Genomic DNA, 18,728 nt, shown 5'->3' on the forward strand with positions numbered 1-18,728 from the left:
TTGACCCAGCAATCCCATTACTGGGTATATATCCAAAGGTTTATAAATCATGCTACTATAAAGACACTTGCACACGTATGTTTATTGTGGCACTGTTCACAAGAGCAAAGTCTTGGAACCAACCCAAATGTACATCAATGATAGACTGGATTAAGAAACTGTGGCACATATACACCATGGAATACTACGCAGCCTTAAAAAAGGATGAATTCATGTCATTTGCAGGGACATGGATGAAGCTGGAAACCATCCTTCTCAGCAAACTATCACAAGGACAGAAAAACAAACACTGTATGTTTTCACTCATAGGTAGGAGTTGAACAATGAGAACACATGAACACAGGGCAGGGAACATCAAATGCTAGTGCCTGTTTGGAGGTGGGGGGCTAGGAAAGGGATAGCATTAGGAGAAACACTTAATGTAAATGATGAGTTGATGGGTGCAGCAAACCAACATGGCACATGTATACCTATGTAACAAACCTGTATGTTCCGCACATGTACCCTAGAACTTAAAGTATAATAAAAACTGAAGGTTACAGACTATAATTTCTGACCAAAATGGATTAAAACTAGAAATCAATAACAGAAGAAAATTCATAAAATTCACAAATACATGAAAATTAAACAATTTACTCTTCAACATGTTTTTGTTCAAGAGTTAGAAAATTTAGTATTTTGAACGTGTCTATAACACCCAAGGTGAGCTACAGATTTAATACAATCCCTATGAAATTCTTAAGATTATTTTTGACAGAAACAGAGAATGTGACTCCCCAAAGTATACGGAATTTCAGGGGACCACATAAAAAAGTTGGAAGCATTACAATTCCTGATTTCAAGACATGTTAGAAATCTACAGTAATCAAAATCGTTTGTTACTGGCATAAAGACAGAAAACTAGACTAATAAAAAAATCTTTGCCAATTCTGCAGACAGTGCCTGCATCATCCTGCAGACTGAAAATGATCATTTTGCTGCTGATGACTTTAAAGTGTGAGACAGAGCTGGCCATATGCCAGTTTGTGGAGAGCGACATTACTGATAACACCAGTATCACTCAGCCTCTGCTGGAGACAGAGATGGAGGCCCTCAAGGAAGAGCTGCTCCTCATGAAGAATCATGAGGAGGAAGTCAAAGGTTTATAATACCTGATTTCCAGCTCTTGGTTGACCATGGAGGTAGATGTCCCCAAGTCTCAGGACCTTGGCAAGATCATGGCAGGCATCCAGGCCCAATATGACGAGATGGCTGAGAACAACCGAGAGGAGCTGGACAAGTACTGGTGCCGGCAGACTGAGGAGAGCACCACAGTATTCACCGTGCTGTCCACTGAGATCGGAGCTGCCGAGAGGATGCTCAGGGAGCTGAGATGTACAGTCCAGTCCTTGGATATAGACCTGGACTCAATGAGATATCTGAAGGCCACCTTGGAGAACAGCCTGAGGGAGGTAGATGCAGATGGAGGAGCTCAACAGGATCCTGCTGCACCTGGAGTCAGAGCTGACCCAAACCCGGGAAGAGAGGCACCAGGCCCAAGAGCACGAGGACCTGTGGAACATCAAGGTCGAGCTGGAGGCTGAGATTGCCACCTACTGCCACCTGCTAGAAGACGGGGAGAACTTCAATCTTGGCGATGCTCTGGACAGCAACAAATACCTGAAAAACATCCAAAAGAACACCCCTGCAGGATAATGGACGGCAAAGTGGTGTCTGAGACCAGTAACACCGACGTTTTGAGGTGCTGAGCCAGCAGAAGCAAGGTCCCTTTGGGGAGCAGGAGGCCAGTAAAAAGTTCAGAGGTCAAAAAAAATTACCTTCAAATCACAGAAGTGTTTCCTTCACACAAAAGTAATATAGAATCATTAATACATAGAAGTGGAAATTAAGACAATTTCCACAACTACGCACCCAGAGAGGATTAAAAAAGTAATTGACCACCAACTAATAAAACAAATACACAAGTCATAAATAAAGTATGAGTAAAGTTTATACAGGCAAATGAACAGAGAATTATGTTGGCAATAGACATATGGTTGATTCACATTTGACTTATTTTCTACACTCTTTGAAACTGTACACAGTTGAATATAGTCGTGCAAAATTATAATATATAGGCAGAATCTAAAAACACAAATGATGTAAGGCAGCCTATCCTAACAAGGAAATACAAGAATATATAATATTAGAAAATAAAATTAAATAAACATTAACCTGTGAAATACTGAATAAACAAAGCATACAACGGAAGAAGACTCTTTCTAGGTAACTAGCATGTTCAACCATAACTGGGCACCCAGAAAGATCAGATTTTGAATTATTAGCATATGGTTAGAGTAACAAAATTGCACAACAAATACATTATAATCTCCCATAAAGAGCATTTAGAAGAAAATTTTAATAGAGATTTCAATGATATTAGAGACACTTTTTATTATATTCTTAATATATTTATTACTCCTCTTTTTATACAAATGCAAAGGCTATAATTTATTTATTTATTTATTTATTTATTTATTTATTTATTTATTTAATTTTTTGAGACGGAGTCTCGCTCTGTCACCCAGGCTGGAGTGTAGTGGCGAGACCTCGGCTCACTGCAACCTCCGCCTCCTGGGTTCACGCCATTCTCCTGCCTCAGCCTCCTGAGTAGCTGGGACTACAGGTGCCCACCACCACGCCTGGCAAGTTTTTGTGTATTTTTAGTAAAGATGGGGTTTCATCATGTTAGCCAGGAAGGTCTTGATCTTCTGACCTTGTGATCCACCTGTCTCGGCCTCCCAAAGTGCTGGGATTACAGGCTTCAGCCACCGCACCTGGCCGGCTATATTTTTTGTAGTTTTAGTAGAAACGGGATTTCACCATGTTGGCCAGGCTGGTGTTGAACTCCTGATCTTGTGATCCACCCATCTCGGCCTCTTAAAGTGCTGGGATTACAAGCATGAGACACAGCACTGGCCAATAATTTATTTTTATAAAAGCAAAGAAAAGCCTTACATTTTTACATATGGGAAAAACATGAATATTGTAAAATATGCTGTGGAACACTACAATATAATAAGCAATTAGAAATAAATTATACTATCATTCAGATAGATGTTGAGGAAAGTAAATGGAAACACTAATGATAAGTTTTTCTATGCAGTGAACTTAGACACAAACTAAAACTTTTCTTAATGTGATGTGCATACTATCTACTTCACTTTCTGTATAACACATAAATTCAAGTATGCTATTCTGAAACCCCCGAAGCTAAAATTACAGGCTAATTTGACATACACAAAAACAGGACAGGGAAAACGTACAGATCACAGTCTCACTAAGCTTCATATAAGATTAATTAATAAAATAACTCATTAAGAAATCATGTGACAATTAAGAATTTGTTCTATTCCTCGCAAGTTTCCAAGTTTTTCTATGGCATCAAGTTCTTTAAAATTTCTTTGAGATGAGTAGATACAATAAACTATTCCACAGGTGAGACGTTTGGCATAGAGAGTTCACATTTCTAAGTTAGTTTCTACTAAGGGAAAGAAAACATTTTGACCTACATTACCAGAGATGAAAAAAAGAATAAAGTGAAATAGAAGATTCAACTTTATCATATGTGCTAAGGTGCTTTGGGCTCTGATAATTTTTTTTCCAATTTTTTTGCAGGATCACATTTGAAATCATAGGACTGAAAATTATGAAGAAGAAACCTTTGTCCTTGGACTTTCTGAAATATGTGAACCAAACCCCAATGCCTGCACTTTTACTCTCACAGACTTCTGACATGAGGCACAGATTTTTACAAAACAGCTTAACATGGAAGTCTCACAAAATGTGCAGATTTCCTCAGATCCCAAAAACAATGGAAAAGTACTCAGACCACAAGGCCTTCACAGGAATAACAGAAAGAAGAGGAGAACTTTGGCTGTCACTGTGAATGCCCTGGAATGCTAGAGGATGAACAGGAGAAGCCTTAGAAGACTGAAGAGCATAATAAGCAAGGGTAGGAAATTCCCATCTGTGGAGGCAAAAGAAGTAAATCTAGAATTTTCCAGAACCAATTTCTTTGAAGCAGAACTTCCAACACCACATTTTTAAGGTTTTCTCCTTGGCCTTTGCACCTCTCATCTTTGTTATTTGTTCATTCTTTCCTATTGGGGTGATGCCTATTATTCTCTCTTTTTACATTCCAAAGATATTTCCTTTACTGTAGAATGGGGCATCCAAGGGAGACTACAGCCATGAGTTCTTAGCTTCTGCTTCTGGTTGAGCCAGTAAGGTCCTTTCCTCATCCCCCTTTGCTGCTTATCACTAGAGACAGAACCTGAAAACCATTGCTGCAGGCTGCTAAAAACCTAACACAAAACAGAGCCATAACAAAAACAAAACAAGGCGGGTTGGAAAAGCTTGCTGTACAAGGCAACCAGGTCTGGCTTATATTCACCACATCCCTTCTTCTTTCCCAGAACAGCAATTGGGCTCAAGAGAAAACATCCAACTTTCAGTATCTCCCTCAGTATAGAATGAGAACAGTGGAACATATATTCAAAGGTTTGGCTTTTTGGGCTACCCCCATGACTAGATTCTGTCTCCCCCAACAGGGAATGCTAAAGGAAATGGCAGAGTTATGAGAATGACAACTTATGACTGCTGAGAAGAGAAGTTCCATGCTTATCACAGCCTCAGAGAAACAAACACTGCAATCAACTGCGGAAGCAAAGGACTACCGTGTCTGGAAAACAATGGGAAAAAATATCTTTACCTTAAAAATACACACACAAGCCCACAGAAGACACATTGAGGACCCTGTTAATGAAGCACCAGGATGTACAGCCTCGCTGATTGTTGTATTATCTTGTAGTAAGAAAGTTTGTACATACTACATTACACAGTTGTTTTATAAATTTCTGAATCTCATCAAAAGATTGCAGGACATACAGAAAAGGACGAAAACATGTCCCAAATGAAGAAATAAAATAAACCTACAAATATTGACCTTTAAAAATCTTTGTTGACTTTTAAAGGTCAAAATTTGTAGGTTTATTCTTTGTTGTTTTTGTTGTATTCGCATTATATAATTTCAAAAATCAAAATAATTATCAAAGCTCCTTAATGACATGGACACTCCTCCGGTCCGCAGGGCCCCCGCAAGGGAGGAGACTCGACACCATGCAGGACACCCGGGTGGACCCCCAACCCACGCCCAAGTCTCAGAGCAGGAGCAGGCACCTGGCTGCACCAGGACGAAGCCGCCTCCACCCCCAGCGGTCGCGGACTCCGGGAGCTCCAGACCTAGGGTCGTGGTGAGATTTTTTGATTGACTGCGCGATGGTGGCTGAGTTGCAAGCAAATGGGTTTCATCACCTTAAATGGTTTTGAACCAATGAAGCTATATTCCCTTAAAAAGACGGACAGCCCATCGTGTGAACTATAGAGTTTGTGAACAAATTTATATTGGGTTCATAGTGGCATCATGCATACAGACTCCTGCGAGTTCCCCTAAGTTCTTAGAGGACTGCTTTGCCTTTTCAGCTGAGAGTTGCAAAGTTCCGTAAAGAATGGCCCTTGTGGATAAGCGCTAAGTCAAGAGACAGCGATTGGACAGAATTTGTGAAGGAATTCGCCGCCAGATCATGAAAGACCCCCTGAGCCCCCGCTCACTGGCCGCGTTCCTGGTCGGCCGTGACTGCACTGTGTACATGCCCATCCTGAAGGACCTGGCCACCGTGGCCTTCTGTGATGCAGTCTACGCAGGAGATCCACGAGAAGGTTCTAAACGGAGCCGTGGGCTCCATGATGTACCACGCCATCACCTCACCAGGGAGGATCTGGCAAATTTCAAGGCCTTGAGAGTGATCGTGGGGGTGGGCAGTGGCTATGACAACGTGGACATCAAGGCTGCCAGCGAGCTTGGAATTGTTGTGTGAAACATCCCGTCCGCAGCCGTGGAAGAGACAGCAAATTCCACCAACTGCCACATCCTCAACATGTACCGGAGGAACACATGGCTGTACCAGGCACTGTGGGAAGGCAAGCGGGTTCAGAGAACGGAGCAGATCTGCGAGGTGGCCTCGGGAGTGACCCCCATTCGTGGGAAGACGCTGGGCCTCATCGGCTAGGGTCGCACGCAGCAGGCTTTCGCAGTTCCAGCCACAGCCTTTGGATTCAGCGTCATATTTTATTACCCCTACTTGCAGGATGGGATCGAGCAGTCCCTGGGCATGCAGAGGGTCTACACCCTGCAGGATTTGCTGTAGCAGGGCGACTGCATCTCCTTGCACTGCAGTCTCCACGAACTTAAGCACCACCTTATCCATGACTTACCATAAAGCAGATGAGGCAGGGAGCATTCCTTGTGAATGCAGCCCGTAGTGGCCTGGTGGACGAGAAAGCCTTAGCACAGGCCCTCAAGGAGGGCAGGATACGAGGGGCAATCCTCGACGTGAATGAGTCGCAGCCCTTTAGCTTTGCTCAGGGTCCGTTGAAAGATGGCCCCAATCTCATCTGCACTCCTCACACTGCCTGCTACAGCCAGCAGGTGTCACTGGAGATGAGGGAGACAGCTGCCACGGAGATCTGCGGAGCCATCACAGGCCGCATCCCAGGAAGCTTAAGAAACTGTGTGAACAAGGAATTTTTTGTCATATCTGTGCTTTGGTGGGAAATAGACCAGCAAGCAATTCATCCAGGCATCGTGCGGGTGGCTCCAGGAGGACTTCCCGCATCCATGGAAGGGATCTTCCCTGGAGGCATCCCGGTGACTCACAAACTCCCCACAGTGGCACATCCTTCCCAAGCGCCCTCTCCCAACCAGCCGTCAAACACGGGGACAATCGAGAGTACGCCAAGGAGAAATAACAGACAATGCCGGAAGGTAATCATTCAGATACACTTGGGAACAAGAGACAGTGAAAAATAGATAAACTAAGAGAAAAAGAATCTGACGCTCTTCTTAGCTGATTCTGGACATAGGCTCATTGGTATTGCAGTGCTAAAACTACAAGAGCTAGAAAACTGAAGATGTCGTCTGCTTACGGAAGCTCTGAAAGACTAGAGTGTGATTTATTAACGACCAACTTCCGTTATTGTGTGTTGTTTTTCATCTGTGCGTCAAATCACAAAGAATAAATAGAACTTTTTCCTTTATCAGTCCCTTGGGCACAGCAGGTCCGGAACACCCTGCTCAGAATGTTGCATCAAGACTTCAAACATCAAAATAAAAACCATGAGGAGGAAATCCCCATCTTGTGACTTGAGTCCCTTCAGTCTACAGGGACTGTTTACCGCTTTTTGCTAATAGGAAGATCACATTACTAGAAAATGTGGAGTAAACTATGTGCCTGTGTTAGTCATCCGCACCCATAGGATTGAAGACAGTACCGGCCCCTGTACAGAGAAGCATCTCTCATATCTGAACTGCATACTGAGCGGGCAAGTCGGTTGCAAGTTCAGTAAAAGCCTCCAATAATGCAAAAAAAAAAAAAAAAAAAAAAAAAAGTATTAAGTTTCACAAGCTGTTTGTAATGAAGTATATTTTCTCAGTTTCAGATCCTCTGCTATTTTATTGAGTGGAAAGGGTTCAAGGTTTCTTGAACCCTTGCACTAAAAGGGTTCAAGAAAAATAATATTGCATTTTCTTATGTCACAGGAAACACTTTTAATGGTAACTTGTCAGATGCTCTATGAACAAACCCACTTTTTAAGACATTGATAAAGTCTTCTTTTCTTCATGTTGTGTTTTATACAAGAACACTTCAGATGTATTGGATGTGACTGATTTTAACAAATTCTATTAGATTTGCCTCAATTAGTTACATGTTCTGTTCATAGTCTTTTGTGAATCATTGTCTTTTTGTTTAAAAAGATGGCCTATTTTGATGCTTTGATTAGGTACATTTACGTTTTTGTAAGAAAAGAAAAATTTTTTAAATTGTCCCAAACAGAAAAATAATGGCTATCAGAAGTACATTTTGTTGTAGTGTAGTACGAGTTACCATTACTGTAGTTGTTTATTGTAAAGATGGACATTTAGCATTCAGTGCAGTTTTCAATAAAATGTAATTAGAAAAAAACTGTTTAATGAACAAAAACAGAACACAGATAACAAAAGAATATTAGAAGAAGTGATACATAAAGAAAATGAGATATCAATAAAAAGATTTTTAAAAACCTACAACAATTGTGAATCTGAAGAACATAATAACTATATTAAAAATTTAATCAACACTCACAAAAGCAGACTAATAAAGGAGAAAAAAATTACACAATTAATGACATTGTAGTTATAAATATTGAGTGATAAAAACAAATTTTTTAAACAGAATGGAGAAAAAAGTATAGGACGTACTGCACACCATCAAGTGGACTATTATATTTATAAATATAAATATTTACATTTTTTTGTTATCTTACAAAAACAATACAGGAGAAAAGTAATAAAGCGGTTATTTTTAAAAAATAGCTGAGAAATCCCCAGATGACAAGGTAATTAAACAAGAAGAAATACTTCCAAACAAAAACCTTCAACTGGAATAATATCACTTCAGAAATAAAAAAAACTAAACCTTTCCAAAATAAATAAAAGTTGAGTCTGTTACTAACCACTGGAACAGTCCTAAAGGAAATGTTAAAGAAACTCTATCACGTCAAAAAATGAAATGATGCTGCACAGCATCATAAAAGCACATGAAAATAGAAAGTGCTATATTAAAGGTAAATATATAAACAGGTAAAGAAATCTCTACTGTCATAATGATGGTGCACAAAATTTTCAAAATATTGCCATGGACTTTAAAAAATGCAGCAAAAATCTGCATAAATGTGTGTTCATAGAGAATAAGAAAAGATAATATGTGATATTAATAAAACGGTGGGGATGTGAAGAGGTACAACTTTGCATTCAGTTGAAATATAGTTGTTATATACTGTCATAACTTTAAGATGATTTATGAAGTCTTTATTTCTCAAGATGATTACCAAAAAAACCTGTAGAATGTATGCAAAGGCAAATGAGAAAGAAATTCAATCATGTCGCTACAAAATCAACAAACAAAAATAAAGAAGTAAGAGAAAAAATGATAAATAACACATCTACAAGAAACACAGAAGACAATTACAAATAATAAAGTAACTTCATTAACTGCAGTAATTACTTCAAATATAAAAAGCTAAATACCTTAAAGAAAGTTAATAAATAATTTAATGTATTAAGAACAAAGAAGATCCGGCAATGTGCTCTCTACAAGAGTCACTTCAGCTCTAAGAACTCAAATAAGTTGAAAGTAACAGTATAAAGAAAATGTACTTTATGCAATGAGTAGCTACAATTGGAGGGCCATGGTCATAATTATATTAAACAAAATATATTTTAAATCAAAAATGTGAACAAGAGACAGATTGGTATTATGTTTTTGTTTTTGTTTTTGGAGACAGAGTCTCATTCTGTCACCAGGCAGGAGTGCAGTGGCACTATCTCGGCTCACTGCAACCTCCGCCTCCCCGGTTCAATCGATTCTCCTGCCTCAGCTTCCTGAGTAGCTGGGACTACAGGCATGCACCACCACACTCAGCTAATTTTTGTACTTCTTAGTAGAGATGGGGTTTCACCTTGTTGGCCAGGATGGTCTCGATCTCTGGACCTCATGATTCACCCGCCTTGGCTTCCCAAAGTGCTGGGACTGCAGGCGTGAGCCATTGCACCCGCCCGGCCGAGACAGATTGGTATTATGTAATGGTGAGATGGATTAACTTTCAAGGAATCTATAACAATAATTTATAAATCATATATGTATATAATTTGAAAAATCTGCAAAAATATACCAATGAGATTTTGACAAAAATTACATTAAATTTTTATATTACTATAAATAGCATTGACATCTTTCTGTTTTTTTTTTTTTTTTTTTTAGAGACAGAGTTTCTTTCTCCCAGGCTGGAGGGCAGTGGCACGATCTCGCGATAGGCTCAGTTCAACCTCCTCCTCCCAGGTTCAATTGATTCTTGTCTTTCAAATATGTAAAAGAAATATTGACAGAAGTCATGCAAGAAATACATAGCAACACAACAATGGTGGACTTCAAGACTCCACTTTCAATAACGACTAGAATAGTCAGATATAATATCAGTAAGAAAGCCAAACCTGAACACCATAGACCCAACCAGCATTTACAGAACTCTCCAATTGAAAGGAGCAAAATCTGCGATATTCTAAGTCACACAGGGTACATTCTGTTAGGATACATGTCTTATTAAATTTAAGAAAACTGAAGTCATACAAAGTAAATGAAACTAGAATTCAAAAGCAAGAAAATGTGGCAAATACGTAAATAAGAGGAAATTAAGCAAAACCTTTCTATAGTCTTGCTGAAGTGTCAGGTGATTTAATATTGTTAAGATGTCAGGGCCGGCACGTGGCTCATGCCTGTAATCCCAGGACTTTGGGAGGCCAAAGTGGGTGGATCACTTGAGAGCAGAAGTTTGATACTAGCCTGGTGAATATGGCAAAACCCTATCTCTACTAAAAATACAAAAGTTAGCGAGATGTGATGGTGCATGACTGTATTCCCAGCTACTCTGGTGGCTGAGACTGGAGAATTGCTTGAACCTGGGAAGCAGAGCCTGCAGTGAGCACATCTCACACCCCTGCCCTTCAGCCTCAGTGACTCACTAAAACTCCATCTCCAAAAAAAAAAAAAAAAAAAATTGTTGTCAGTACTACTCATGATGATATAAAAATGTAATGTAATTTTTGTCAAAATCCCAATGGTATTTTTTTGCAGAATTTTTGTGTATAATTATAAAGGTTGCTTAGGAAATGTGACTAGCCAAACACCCTTTAAAAAGAACAAAGAGTTATTAAATTTTCTGATTTAAAATCATAATACAAAGCTACGAAAATAAAAAAAATATAGTATTGCCACAAAAACAGATACATAGATGATGAAACAGAATAGAGATCCCAGAAATAAACCCTTGCATATGTGATAAAATACTCTTCCATAAGCTTTCCATGATCACACAATAGAAAAATAAGAATCTCTTTAACAAAGAATTTTCCAAATTGAATATTTACAGAGAAAAAAATAAAGTTGGATGCTTCCTTTGTATCACATAAAAAAAGAAAAGTTTTTTTTTAATGGATTCAATACTTAAACATAAAAACTAATAAAATTCTTAGGAGTAAACATAGAGGAAAAGTTTATGACATAAGTCTTAAAACTCTTCCCTTAAGTTTGACATCAAATTCATATGCAACAAGGAAAAGAACAACGACAAAAAAAGGGACTACATTAAGCTTCAACTATTCTACACATCAAATAAAACATTTAGTGGCATACAAATGTCACCTAATAAGTGGGTGAAAGCTAGGCATGGTGGCTCATGCCTATAATTCTAGAACTTTAGGAGGCCAAGGTAGAACAATTACTTGAGGCCAAAGTTTGAGACTAGCCATGAAAACATAGGAAAACCCTGCCTTGTATAGGGTTATATATGTGCATACATACATACACACATACATGTAACAAAAAAAAAGTAAAAATATTTTCTAATCACATATTTGGTAGGTGTTAATTTTCAAAATATATAAATTCCTAAAACTCAACAACAAAAAAAGTTAGTAACTTGATTTAGAATGGCAAATGTTTGAAATGACTTTCTCCAAAGAAGATATAGAAATGACTAGGCATTTAAAAGGATACTCGACATCTCTCTTCTAGAAAAATGCAAAGCAAAGTCACAATAATCTACCACCTCAAACCTATTTTTAAAATAGTATGAAAGCTCTTCAAAAAATTTAAAATAAGATCATTATACAATCCAGCAAACCCTATACTGGCTATGTATTTAAAATATACAACACATGATCCAGAAGAGATATTTGCACACCCAAATTTATTGCAGCATTACTAACACAAGCCAAAAGGCAGAATAACCCAGATGTCCCTTGACCAATGAACAGATTAATAACAAGTGACACATACATAAAGTAGAATATTATTCAGTCTTTAAAAAGTCACATTATATGATAATTATTGAGAACATCATGTTAACTGAAATAAGCCAGGAACAAAGTGACAGTCTATGATTCCATTAATAATCAGGTATCTTAAGCAGACAAACTCATAGGAAAAAAAGTTAGAATGGTGTTTCTTAAGGGCTGAAGAGATGGTAAAATGGGCAGTTGTCTTAAAAGGAATTTAATTTTAGTTTCGCAAGACATAGAAGTTCTACAGATCTTTTGCATAACTATGTGAATGTACTTAACACTAACGAAATATACACTTAAAAAGAATTAAGATGGTAAATTTTACATTATGTGTTTTTACCACAATCACGATTTTTAAAAGAAAAAATATGGACTTATAAAGCTTTCCAAAAATTAAATTTTGTTCACAAAAGATTTTCTCTCACACAAAGGAAGTATAGATTTATAATTAAACACCTTGTGAAATTAAGACTATTTCAATGACTATTCATCCACACAAGATAAAACAACCACTGAAAATCAGCCGAAAAATATGGAAGATAAGCCATGAGCAAAGTTAGGGACATATTTATAGAGACAAGCACACACACATATAATTTAATTTTGAAAACGTATGACCGATTTATATTTTAATTAAACCCAACATTAGTTGCCTGAGTGAAATTTGGTTTTCAATTTGGGCAAATGAAAACGTTTCTGGGGTTAAATGGATTCTTTCTTCTCCGTTTCTTGATATGGACCTGTGCTGGGGATTGGTCAGCTGTTCAAGTGAAATGCACTCAGTTTTGGTTCTGTGCCAGGATTAAACCTACGATATTTCACATTTCATATATAAACCCCGATGAAGTGTTTGTAGGAGATGGCTACCCCATAATCTATGTTTTGCCAAACGTTTACTATGAGTTTCACCACCATCCTCTTGAACGTGGTATTGTAACTAAAACCCTTCAGGAAATTCTACTTAAAACTAAAATCATGTATATCTCAAGAAACTCCTTTCTGATTTGAAATGCCTCTGTCATGTATTGTCTGCAATCAGCATCCTCTTTCAAAGAAAGTAGAAAGGACACATGAGGAAACTGATAGTGTTAGTGCATGGGAGACAGAGGTGAGGATACCCATGGCGGATGAAAACATGGAAGTTATTTCTACAGCACGACTTTTTAAGTGTCTGACTGCGATGCTCCCTTGTATGTCAAATGATGTACCTTTATTGCAAGAGAAGAAACTGCGCTGTTTACCTTGACATTAAGAGGCAATTTTGAATCTCTGTCGTGATTGCTTAGGACTGAGGATTTAATGTGTTATTTTGTGGAAATCTTAGAAGCAGTAATGGGATTTAATGATCTTAACTATCATCCATCTGAAAAATCTAACGCAATTTTAAATAAAATGGCCTGCTGCTTCCACTGTTCCCTTTTTAAACCAGGAGCTGCCACTGCTTTTAACATTATGAAGGTGAATCTATGAACAGTTTGTACTATTAAAAAAAAAATCCACATTGACTTGAAGTGTACAGGCAGAGTTGGAAATTATAGCATCCAAAATTATAATACATACGTAAAACGCAAAATGAAATCAACTGCTTCCCTGGAACCTATTCTAAATAATTGAGACAGTAATATGGAATTGTAAAGAAAAGTAAGAAACATACTTACTCATAAAATCTTGCAGGCAGTTTTTTTTCTTTTTTTGAGACAGAGTCTCGCTCTGTCACCCAGGCTGAAGTGCAGTGGCGAGATGTCAGCTCATTTCAACCTCCGCCTCCTGAGTTCAAACCATTCTCCTGCCTCAGCCTTCACTGAGATTGCAAGCACCTGCTACTAGACCCAGCTATCTTGCATATAAACTTGATATATCATTTATAAAAATATTTATTAGATAACTAAAATATTCTACTGTGACTGTGCATTCATGAAGTTCCGGTATCTTGAATCATTGGCATGTAGTGCATGACAGTAAAATTTTACAGAAAATACACTATAACCGTTAATAAAAGGCTCTAATAAGAGAACTTTAATGCATAAGAATTGAAAAGACACCATAAATAATTTCCATTATGTTTTTAATACACTGATGCTATTCTTACATAAAGTAAAAAGGCTGGGTAAGTTGTGGTGGCTCACACCTGTAATTCCAGCACTTTGGGAGGCCGAGGTAGCAGACTGCTTAAGCACAAGAGTTTACAACATGCCTGGGCAGCATAGGGAGACCCTGTCTCTACAAATAATAATAAACAGCCAAGTGTGCTAATACACATTTGTGGTCCCAGCTGCTCAGGAGGCTGAGGCAGGAGAATTGCCTGAGCCTGAGTGGTCAAGGCTAGAGTGAGCTGTGATTGTGCGTTGCATTCCAGCCCAGGTGACAGAGTGAGACCCTGCTTAAAGAAAAAAAAAAAAAAAAAAAAAAAAAAAAACAACTACAAATTAACCAGGAGTAGTGGCATGCACCTGTACTCCCAGCTACTTCAGAAGCTGAAGTTAGAAAATCATTTGAGCCTGAGAGTTTGAGTCTGCAGTGAGCCATAATTGAGCTACTGAACTCCAGTCTGGGTGACAGAACAAGGCCTTTTCATAGATAGATAGATAGATAGATAGATAGATAGATAGATAGATAGATAGAATACACCTGGAGAAAGAGTAAATTTTAAAAAATATAGTGTAATTTTTAAAATAAACTTTATGTGTATCACTTAGAAATTTATATAACAGGCCAGGCGTGGTGGCTCATGCCTGTAATCCCAGCACTCTGGGAAGACGAAGCGGGCAGATCAATGGGCCAGATATCGAGACCAAGACCATCCTGGCTAACACGGTGGAACCCTGTCTCTACTAAAAATACAAAAAATAAGCCGGGTGTGGTGGCGGGCACCTCTAGTCTCAGCTACTCGGGAGGCTGAGGCAGGAGAATGACATGAAACCGGGAGGCAGAGCTTGCAGTGAGCTGAGATCGTGCCACACCACTCCAGCCTGGGTGACAGAGTGAGACTCTGTCTCAAAAAAAAAAAAAAAAAGAAATTTATACAACTTAGTCAGAAGAATAAAAAACAACCTCTTAACAGTTTTTTCAAATTAAAAAAAAATGAGTTTGAAGAGAAGGGAATAAAGGGGACTTTCAGTTTATTATGTTTTTATTTTTTGGGTCAGGGTCTCACTTTGTTGCCCACATGGAAGCACAGTGGTGTGATTACAGCTCACTGCAAACTTGGCCTCCCAGGCTCAAACAATCCTCCCACCTCAGCCTCCCTAGTAGCTGGGAATACAGGTGTACATCACCACAACTGGTTACTTTTTGTATTTTTGTAGAGAGAGGGTTTTACCATGTCGCCCACACTAGAGTTGAGCTTCTGGGTTCAAACATTTCACCTGCCTTGGGCTCCCAAAGTGCTGGGATTGAGCCACTATGCCAACCAAGTTTTTTGTTTTGTTTTGTTTTTGAGATGGAGTCTTACTCTGTTGCCCAGGCTAGAGTGCAGTGGCATGATCCTGGCTCACTGCACCATTCGCCTCCTGGGTTCAAGTGATTCTCCTGCCTCAGCCTCGTGGGTAGTTGGGATTACAGGCACCCGCCACCGAGACCAGCTAATTTTTGTATTTTTTAGTAGAGACGGGGTTCCACCATGTCAGCTAGGCTGGTCTCAAATTCCTGACCTCATGATCCACCCACCTCGGCCTCACAAAGTGCTGAGATTATAGGCATGAGTCACTGCTCCTGGCCACCAGCCAAGACTTTTGCTTTATAAAGATATTTATGATGTGTTCTTTTCTTTTTACAGTATGTATTGCATTTATAATTGGAGATACAAAAAAAGGCGACTGTTAGTGTTTGACAGCAAGGCAGTAGTATTATCTTCATCAATATTTGCAACTTCATTCACAGGAACCTGTAAGAGAAAGCCCAGACAAAACTTTAAGGCAAAGAAATTACACTTGTAAAAAGTGAGAGGACTATTTTTTTTATAATAACCAATATTCCAGGTGAGGACTGTTCAGGATCTACCACTGCTCCATCTCACTTGATAACTCTCACACCTGCCAGGGTAAGAAGAAGCAGAGAGAAGGACAAATTCCAGTGAGTTTTCTCTCCCACTGAGGACCTGTTTGTCAAGTTTCCTACCATCAAGTAAAAGATGTACTAAAAATAAAACATGTACCCTTGCAGATGCTAGCAGAGAGGCACAAAATAGAAAAGGAGGTAAGCCCACACACTGTGGAGGCAGAGATCCAACTTAAGATTCAAAATGCACCAGAAAGTTGTGTAAAGTTAATTAAATTACGCAAAATCTTGGAACATTAGTTTCCTCACCTGTAAAATGGGGATCATGTGCCTACTTCATAAGTTGTTTTGACAGTTAAATTCACAAAGATATTTAATAAAGCCTGCTATGGCAAGTGTTCACATTAACAAAGTAGTATCAAACTTCAAAATATGGGAAAGGTATTTTGAATAATGTCAACGAGGCCAAGGACAACATGCCCAGCTTCATAATGAATCCCAGCCACATTACACTGAGGAGATCTACAGGTAACTATACTTCTTCAACAAATTCCATTAGAGAGGAAGAGCGTGGAGTCTGACAACATGACACAAATGTGACCAGTGTACAGTGACTTAGGTAGTGGGGGGTGGAATCCGACATATTCTCCGAATTGCAGCTACACAGTGAGTTCCCAGGAAACAAATGGAATGGAAAAGGCAACACAAAAGATACTACCATAAATGGGGTGAGCATAGCAGGTTCACAACCATAAATCTAAGCAGGAGACTCAAATCACAAGGAGGACCGAGATCTGTGAACAGCAGCTTGTGGTGGCATCAGGTTCAACTTTCTGAGACCACCGCTGTGGGCAGTGTCTTTGCAGGCACATACTCAGCAGCAGTGCATCTGAACACAGATCTCAAGGCTCTTCTCTTCATTAATTATTAAGGTGACAGATGACGGATACGCTCATGTTACAACATCCCCACGCTGTGGACCAGTGAATTCAGAAACCCCCACATAAATACACAGTGAAGAGTAGAATGACAATACTGCAGGACAGGTTAGGAATGCAGGCATTCGACCCCATAGAGTCTATTTTAAATAAGAGAAGGGCCCTAGTATTGTGCTGTGGTCTCCCTATATATAGTTCTTTATTTTTCCAATTTCATAAAGGCCATACAGTTTTTCTTCCTTTCTTTACAAATGTGCTGATGAACCCATGTGTAATTAATCCTAAAGCGGTTAATTCCTCATAAAGTACAGTAACATGATTCAATTGCTATGATGAGGTTTTTCAGGTTTTTTAAATAGTGTCCCATACTCACTAATCACAAGTGAAAATTATAAGAACATGTAATTTGAACAAAGTATCTTTTCACATAGAGTAATACACAGGTTTGTACAGATTAGATGCATCATGAAAGTTGGTAACATCTGGGAACAAAAGGAACCATCCTGAGGACATAAGGAACTTAGGGACGTCAATTATGAAGAGGTTACCTGCAAGTGGAACTTCTGGGTTTTCATTGTCTAGACAGAAAAATTTAACGGATAAGCCACAGCATATTAAGGTACATCCCCAACGGCTGTGGGTGATCAACTTTCCATCCAAAGCAGAGATGTAAAACATGAATGACTTCCAATGCTGCCCAAGTGCTCTGCACCTTGAAAGGCATCCCCTCAAAGCTGCAGCACCACCTGTTCCTGAGGGATCAGGTCACCAACTGTGTTTTTGAGACACTCGTCAGTCAGGACTCAGTTGAGGTGAGGCTGGTGATTTCAACTGTAAAACATCTAAACCATCATCTTTAGGTAGATTATTATGCCTGGAAATTGTGGTTTTCTCCTCTGCTGTTAGCAGATCCTGGGTAACCCAATAAATACTCTCTCTCACGCGTCAACTTCTATATCACAGGAAAGGCGCTGTAGAGGGTGACATTTTCGCGAAGGAGCCACAGCCTGCATCACCCCTTGAAAGCTCTGAAGTTGCGCACGGGTGGGCCACGCAGCAGATGGATGTCTCAGTTCCCATAGAGTTTAGCACAGCAGGCGGCTCCCTGGGCTGGAAGAGGTGCGATGCTCTGGAAACCCCCCGCGGGTGTGTATGTGAGAGGACACCGAGATGTTCAGCGGGCTGTTCAGTGAGGACCAGACCCCTCCGATTTGAGCAAGGGAGGTGCACTTCGCAGCGTCACACCGTCCTCATCGCCCAGCCAGACCTGCCCCTCAAGTCCTTCTCCGGACTCCCTTGGCGAGGGGGTGGCACCGCTTAGGAAAGGCGGGGGCCCACACCGCCCTGTCCCTTCCTCCAGGGCTGCGCACCACGGGGGAGGACAGACAGCGCATGCTGGGATTGTAGTTCTCAGGTCGGCGACCAATGGGCTGCAAACCGTTAAGACACCATAACTCCCAGCACTCCTAGCTAGGGACGCGCCTCCCTATCCTTCGCTGCCATACTACACACCACCCCCAAACCCAGCGCATGCTGGGATTGTAGTCCGTTGGCCTCGCAACCAATGGGCCGGAAATACTTAAAGTACTATGACTCCCAGGATGCCTTGCGAGGTACCTGCCGTCCCGATCCTTCCTCTAGGGCTGCGCACCGCCCCCAAGCCCAACGCATGCTGGGATTGTAGTCAGGTAGGCCTGAGACCAACGGACTGGAAACTGTTAAGAGACCATAACTCCCAGCACGCCTGGCTAAGGACGCACCTCCCTATCCTTCCCTCCAGTGCTACACACCGCCTCGAAGCCCGGTGGCTGCTGGGA

At 39.9% G+C, this 18,728-nt stretch overlaps 1 long non-coding RNA gene and 2 pseudogenes across 1 annotated transcript; 2 read left to right on the forward strand and 1 right to left on the reverse strand.

Annotated features, from left to right (window-relative positions):
- The first annotated feature begins 1,175 nt into the window (after positions 1–1,175).
- LOC134809395 (keratin, type I cytoskeletal 18-like) lies at positions 1,176–1,695 on the forward strand (annotated as a pseudogene).
- Positions 1,696–5,549: 3,854 nt separating this feature from the next.
- LOC107971301 (C-terminal-binding protein 2-like) lies at positions 5,550–6,974 on the forward strand (annotated as a pseudogene).
- Positions 6,975–13,970: 6,996 nt separating this feature from the next.
- On the reverse strand, positions 13,971–18,430 carry LOC134809406 (uncharacterized). The gene is made up of 2 exons (XR_010155011.1): positions 17,460–18,430; positions 13,971–15,860 (listed from the first exon to the last, which is right to left on the reverse strand). It is a non-coding gene; the product is annotated as an uncharacterized LOC134809406 (long non-coding RNA).
- Positions 18,431–18,728: the final 298 nt, after the last annotated feature.

Source organism: Pan troglodytes, chromosome Y (assembly GCF_028858775.2).
Source record: "Pan troglodytes isolate AG18354 chromosome Y, NHGRI_mPanTro3-v2.0_pri, whole genome shotgun sequence".
In the NCBI taxonomy this organism is placed as follows: Eukaryota; Metazoa; Chordata; class Mammalia; order Primates; family Hominidae; genus Pan; species Pan troglodytes.